At 32.1% G+C, this 7,659-nt stretch overlaps 2 long non-coding RNA genes across 2 annotated transcripts; one reads left to right on the forward strand and one right to left on the reverse strand.

Moving 5' to 3' along the window:
- Positions 1-400: 400 nt before the first annotated feature.
- LOC143174930 (uncharacterized) lies at positions 401-4,003 on the reverse strand. Its single transcript, XR_012999438.1, has 3 exons — positions 3,587-4,003; positions 2,805-3,457; positions 401-1,001 (listed from the first exon to the last, which is right to left on the reverse strand). It is a non-coding gene; the product is annotated as an uncharacterized LOC143174930 (long non-coding RNA).
- Positions 690-3,370, forward strand: LOC143174931 (uncharacterized). The gene is made up of 4 exons (XR_012999439.1): positions 690-986; positions 1,960-2,072; positions 2,889-2,932; positions 3,311-3,370. It is a non-coding gene; the product is annotated as an uncharacterized LOC143174931 (long non-coding RNA).
- Positions 4,004-7,659: the final 3,656 nt, after the last annotated feature.

Here is a 7,659-nt window from a genome sequence, read left to right on the forward strand (position 1 = left end):
TCATACAAATTACCAAGGAAATTCTGGCGATTAAAATGTGTCCAAATAAAACATTCTGATCATCTTTGATAATATACATATGTATAAGGGCATTAAAAATATTTTAAAACAAATTTTTTACTTTTCAGCAAATCTGTTTTTCACGCGGTACATTTTGTTTACAAGGTTCCTTTTTTCGCGTGGTTTTTCTAATTTTACACAGTCTTTCTTTGCACGGTACACGTCTACCGCGTAAAAAACGATCGAGATGTAATAAACTTTTGTATTCATAGCATTTAAAATCTGTAGTAACTTGTGTTTATATATTAATCTTCTGCTGATTACTGCAGACTCATTGCGCTCTTGTTTATGTAATTATTTCAAGCTATGCGTTTAATAGTTGGATTATTAATCTTTCAATTTCTAATAGACTACAGTTTGAAGGTAATAGAAAATGTAAGAATTATAAACAATTTGTTTATGTAACTTACGATTAATACAAACAATGTATTTTCGTATGTTTACGGGATTTATTTTACGTATGTAGAACGATTCGCGTAAGTCTAACAAGTAATACCTTCTTTCTGTTTAAAGTGAGACAAAAATGATATCAGAAAGAAATTAATGATTTAAGATTCTGAATATACTCGTGATCATAGATTTTCAATGTCTACAATAATGCACGTGCATTTTGCAGTTTCACTATTTATTTAGACTAGAATTTACCTCTTTCTTTATTCCGACCCATGTGAAACCTTGTACTTGTTATATGTGATGTGTGATCTGATACACGTGGAACATGTACCAGAAGTTCTTGTACTTGCTTCTCTTGCGGATGCGTTCATGAATATATGTAGAATTCAACGTGGTAGTAGCAAAAGTTTTTCGCAATTATCTCAGAAGCTAAAGCCGACCGCCAGTAATATATACAGGAAAAAGTTATTCAAAATTGTGCCCTCAACAACATGTTTCAAAATCATCAAAATCGATGGGTGTGCAACGTTTCGGTAGGTTCACCTTATCTGAAATTAAACATATATTGTGTACATACAGTGCTAAAGAAGAAAATAAGACGCTCTGTTGTATTTGTACATTTCATATATTTAAAATGTACTGTGCATTGTATACTATCTCTGGAATAAATACACAAAAGCTTTGGATTTTATGACATGTATCAAAGAAGGTAGAGGAAAAAGTGTAAATTAATAAAGTTTCAGTATTTTCAGTATTTATTCGACTGCGAATAGTTGAAGACGTGAAAATCTTTTGATGCATGTATTTAAGAATTTGTCATTTGTTGAAGTGAGAAATTAATTATGTGCCGACGAAGGATATTAGATAAAAGTAAACTGGATCGTATTGTTTTATTGCGATCATAAAATTATTGAATATAAAAAAAATATTATAAGCCTAAGCATAACAGCAAATAAATTAATTACGCAGTCATTCCAATTTAATTGAAAAGTTAATAATTTTAATATTTGCAGAATAAAATTAGCTTATAATAGCGTAATTACGCTAAAAACTGAAAAATGTTAAGATATAAAGAAGTATTTGTTATCGATGAACCCGAATCATCGTTTATATTTTGAGAATTAATGATAAAAATAAGAATCTTTTTAGAAAACTAAAAATGATAATTTCCAGAGCGAAATGTGGGATAGCGAATAAACACATCTATTTATAAAGAGTAATTTGTTTATTTTCATTAATATTTTTACTAAATTGGTTATTAACATGATACTTTTTTCAATGATTTCCAAGGCTTTTTATACAAAAGCCAGTTATCTAATATTGTTAAAAATATTATATATACATGTATTATATTCACAGCGAAAATAATCAAGATTGATATTAAATTAACGAAGATATACAAAAAAGATTGATTTTCTCGGAATGTTAATTACTGGCCTTGTGCTGTTTTTGAATTCATGACTTCAATTACTTCTATGATCTAAGCAAAGAAGAACTATGTTTAAGTTGTCGTCAAATGAGCGGTAGTATCACGGTCTGGGCTAATGGGCGAGGAAGTAGCAGTTTGCATTGTCTCCCTCCCTTCTGCCGATGCACCGACCAATGCTGATCTTTATTATGTAAGTACAATTCATCTCTATATGTACGATATAGAGTACAGGTAACCCCTGCATAACACGGTTTCACTCTAACACGATGTGAGAATTGTGAAAAATCCTGACATAACACAGCATCCTAGAACACGATTTGAGGATTAGAGAAATCCTCATACAACACTTAAAATTTTTAAGTTTCAAAGAAATCCCGTAGAACACGAAACGAAATAAGAGTTTTTAAGTGCGCAAGATATCTTATTAGACATTTTTCATTTGAGTGTGCATGTCGTATCAGATTTGTTTGCAGAGTTTAGAAATTTATGTGAATTTGAAATCCTATTTTGTTCGTAGAGTAATAAGTACATTTTAAAACTTTGTGTATTCTATTTACTACATTATAAATATATTACCATTTTTCGGGTGTGTATTATTAACCTCTTCCAGAAATGATAATTATGTTTTTCTATTTTTTGGAACCTAACTCCCTTTTCTGCACTAGTTTTTTCTTGTGTATGACACATATTTGCTTAACACGGCATTTTTTAGGAATGTAACAACCGTATTACGCGGAAGTTACCTGTATGTAACTGCTGGGATTGACTCAAAAATTTTGTAAAGTAGGGATATAACTGTGTGAAACTCGATAAAATCGACGGCTGATCGTGTTGTGTTTGGTATCCTTATGCGCCCCTTTTTAATTCGCTTGGGGACTGACCAGAGTTAGTATCTTCGAAGTCAGGTATTCCAAACAATTACCTTTCCCTTTAGCCCCACATAACATCCACTTCAGAGATGTGTACATCAAAGGTATGTATCCGGAAAACTCTTCTTTTCTTTCAGTGAGGCCCTGGACTTATTTCCTAATTGGTTCCGGACTGAGTAACGTAAGTTGAAAAGGACGTAAATCAGGATACAAAGGGTGGACATGTATGCATATATGAGAACATACATGTTTGTACATGTATTTGTCAGATTAGGAAATGCATTTTCTTTTAAATATATAAGAAAGATAAAACAGATTACATTTAACGAATGTTTACGAAGATCCGAAGAAATCACGATGTTCACGGATAATACTGGAACGCACTGAATTGCCTTCTTTTATTGCCATTAAAATACGTTCTTCATCTTTAAGAACCATCCTCACAGTTGTTTTTGAGAAACTTAATTTCAGTTAATTTTAAAACCTTGTATTTCATTATTAAAAAATTTTATTATTTCTAATTTAGTTTCTAAACTTATAGTATTTCGTTTTTTTACAGTATAATTTAAGCATGGGGAAATCTGACGCTGTGGTGCAATTACACATACGTAAATAATGGTCTTAATTCTCGATTAATTACATTTGTTTACTTATGTTTACTGTAAATACTTTTCTATAAGTTCTTAAACTGTATAAACTATATAATCTGAAATTATTTATCCATAAAAATTCCTTACTTAAGTAAGTTTCAGACTGATTCAGTTCGAACTAAACACATACAGCAAGAAATTTGGTTAAAAATAATTGAATGTCGCATTTTAAAGAAACGACGTACCTGTGAAATCATGTAAATTGGGAAGACGTAACTTGGAATCTCACTGTACCTAATTTATGTATCTGGCCATTATCTGTCCTTTCTAAACCTTAGGGAACTGCAGCGATGGAAGTCCGAGATAACGAACTGCGGGACCCAAAGAGCTGAGTCGGAGGACAATAGCCCCGCCAAATTTACAGATCGTTGCAGCCCCCAGCTTTTCCAAACTCTCTTTTCCCACTTCTTTATATTAGATTCCTTAAACACTGAGAAAAAGCTGTAAAAGCAGTCAGTCTTTTAAAACAAGTAACACCTACACGACTCTCCGTCTAATTTTGTACTAAGGTTTGTTAAATACAGTTAAGTAATATCGATTCTGTGAGGTTTTCCCCCTTGAAGTGCCCTTGCAGAGTCACCTCGATAATAACCGCAATTGGCTAGGCGTGATGCGATGCTTGTGATCGTCTCACGGATGCACTCACGAGTATGGAATTCAATGGAATAGTAGAGAAAGTTTTTCGCCATTATCTTAGAAATGAAATGTTAGCAGCATTTTTGTTAGAGGAAAAAGTTATTTAAAACTTCGATTTTTATAAGATTTATTAATTTTATGAAAATTAGCGAATGCGTCCATTTGCTGCAATATTATCAAAATAAGGATTATTTAATTTTTAATTTTATTTTAATTCATCCTAATGTACGAGATATTAGGTATTGAGAAAAGTTCGTGAGTACTTTTTGTTAACAATGAATTGAGCTCTGATTTCAATTAACATTTCACTAGTTTAATGAATGAAATTGGCATTAGCAGCAAGCTATGTCTATGCCGTCGGTATCAAGTGAAATAAAATTATTTTATGAAAATGTTTTCTTTGTTTAAATTTGAAGTAAAGAACTCGCACGAACTTTTTCCGCTGTCTAATATAATACCTTCTAAAGAGGAGTTCTAATCCAGAGTTTTTAAAATATTTATTTTCCTATTTTTTCATTTTTCACTTCATTGATGCATGAACAATACGTACTTAAAATGATATTTCAAAACTATGAAAATGAAGGAAGTTATAAACATTCTGGTGACTACTGCCGCTAGATGAACTTATTATCATTTGAAACTTTAAACGCGCTTTTCTCAAACTACTGTTTTTCAAACCACTGGAATATAAATCTCAAAAACCAATCAACCGATTTGTGTGATTTTTCTTTTAAGTAAAAAATATACTTTCCCACAAATACTGAAGCTCTAATATCTTAAGATTTAGCATATTTAATATTCTTCGACGGAGACAAAATAATGGAAAAATATAAAATTGAAAATACAGAGTTTTTAGAGTATGGATTAGAAAAGTAAATAATTTTGATGTTGTTATAATTAATCCATAATCAGTAAATTTTAATATAAAGATGAATTAGTAGAAGTAATAATATTATATTAAGATTTTTAAAACTTACCATATGTCTCTGCAATATTTTCCGTTATTGACGCATTTCTCGCGTCTCCTGGTAGCGCAGCGTTTATTTGCTGGGTAGTTTTAACTCGCATTACTTCTTTTTCTGCCAACGATAGTAAACTAATTTTATATCGCTAATCTAGCATAATTGGAAACATGTATACTTCATTTTGGATAGTGACTCCAAAACGCTCCTGTAAATAAAATGTCGGACTCTACTTAATGCAATTCATTTATACTTTTTATGTTAACTATTTTCTTCCAATAGATAGATAAATATTTGAAATTACCTTCAATGCGTTGATGACATTCTTCGAAATATTTGTAATATCCTCAACTTCCTGGCGGTAAGTGTAATTTTCAGTACGTTTAACACCAGAACTACCGAGTAATTAAACTAACTTCTTAAAATGTTTTTTAAGGGCAATAAAAGAGGAAAGCTGTAATGGTCGGAGGAAAGTGGCCTGCACAGCGTCGCGTTGGTCCAAGATTGCCAGTTCAGTTTTGAAGGGATGTGTTCCAGAGTTTATTGAGAGCGCGAGTGAGAAGAATGCTATGGGGGAGAGAATGATTTTTTAATGCGAATATCGAAAAGGGAGTCTGTGTCTACAGAAAATGCATTGGCCTACGTCCCAATTGGTTTTAAAGTGTGTTGGCCATCAAGGCGAGAAATTATGCCTCGTATTTAGCCACTACGGTGCAGTGGTGTTGATTTCAAGTCAAGGTAAGATCTGAGCCGGGCTTCTCTGTTTGTCTTTTGTAGAAAAGAATGATACGAATGAAAGAACAAGAGATCTAAACTTCGGAATGATCAAAACAAACAGATAAATGATGGGACATAGATGCAATATTAAACGTTTTTATTCTTCACTTTTACTGATTGAAACATTTATAATTTGGATCGTGAGGTTTTTCTTATTAAAACGAGGCCAAACACGATATATTTGGGAACATATTTACTTATCTCCTAAATTACAATAACCTATTTTCTTCTAGAAAACTTTGATTTAAAATGTGTCATGTATGGTCTGTTTTAAACAGAAGAATCTCACAAATGCATTAATAAAAGTTTCATTTACAATAAAACCCTGATCAAAAGGTTTTATAATTGTATTAATATTGTCTCACCGATGTGTACCACCACGGAACAAGTATTGTGGAGGTCCCACGTTAGCCAAGCCGATCTTTGGTTCAAAAATGAAGAGGGGCAAGGGGACTTTTCCACTCATAACGCTCGGTTTTTAGATTTATGGTTATTATTGGTGCACGTCGAGGCCCGAGCGTCGTGAGTAGAAGAATCCCCTTGTCCTTCTTCCCTTTTGAACCAAAGGTCAGCTTGGTTAATGTGGGATCTCTGCAGTATCATATTACAATTGCTCGACCGCTGAACTTCTCGGTTTGCCGAGAGACTCGGCCCTCAGTGTTGGAGATGACTGCCGGATCTTGCAAATCGGATCGGGTACTAATCGTAGGAATACTGTACTTATATATGTAGTTGTTTATATTGTTAATATTTTCAAATATTATTTAAATTAATATGTATTATATTTAACGTTGAATGCTATGGGGGTCACCGGTGAATTACTATAGTTCACTTAATTAAACGACGATTATTTGAAAACACTTCTATTTTATAACTACCCAATGCGATGACATTTAAGTAGATGAACGTGGAATAATAATAATGCAATTCAATTGAATGATTTTGTATTATATTTTTTCCGTTTTGTGTATTTTGCTCTGTGAAATCGTGTGACATTGAACGTGTTAACCGTTACCTAGTTCAGTATTAATAAACATTTATATTTATTTAGTTTATATATTTCTGTATTATTTCCGATCCATATACACTATAGAAGTATCTGTATCTTTTCAGTAATTATAAAAGAAGAAATTATGAATTACATCATTGTTATCCAGCAGTTTCAGTGTTAACAAGGAGTGGTTCTATAAACGAGATAATACTGCGATATCGTTGGATATATTTCGCCACTCATAATCTTTGTTGCGTCTTTTAGTGATTCTAGCTACGTAAAAAATTCCATTGTACGATTGATAGGTTATCCCACATATTTTATATCACGTTCAATGATTTTATAAAGAAAAAAGAAAAAATAATGTAATCGTTGTATTCTTCAAATGTCGTGGACTTTTGAACTGTATTGCCTAACGTATTTGAATTAAACATTGGATTTCGGTTAAGTTGCATTTTTTGTTCATATACAGTTTATTTTTATGCATTTTTTGTAATGGATACATAAATCCTATATCTTACAATTCAATTAACATACAAGCTCATAATTTGTACATTAATTTGCATTTTTCTGACAGCCACAGACATGTCTATAATATATAATACAATATATCAATTTCTGTTGAATTATTACTAATGCTAAGCTAGCAAAAGCAAAAATGCCCAACGTTCATATATCTTTAGTCTAAACAAAGGCCACAGAAAGGCAACTAGACGTGTCTGGATTTTGTCACGCGAACTCAAGAGACTTTTCTCCAGGCAAGACCGTAATCGATCTTGTAAAGAAAAGTGGACCCCAACTTTCTTTTGGGTGTTCCGAGTCATTCGCATTCGAGAACTTGAAAGAGCTAGACCTGTTTTTCAAAGCTGTTATAATAAAGTCATACTGTAAA

This window comes from Nomia melanderi, chromosome 9 (genome assembly GCF_051020985.1).
Source record: "Nomia melanderi isolate GNS246 chromosome 9, iyNomMela1, whole genome shotgun sequence".
In the NCBI taxonomy this organism is placed as follows: Eukaryota; Metazoa; Arthropoda; class Insecta; order Hymenoptera; family Halictidae; genus Nomia; species Nomia melanderi.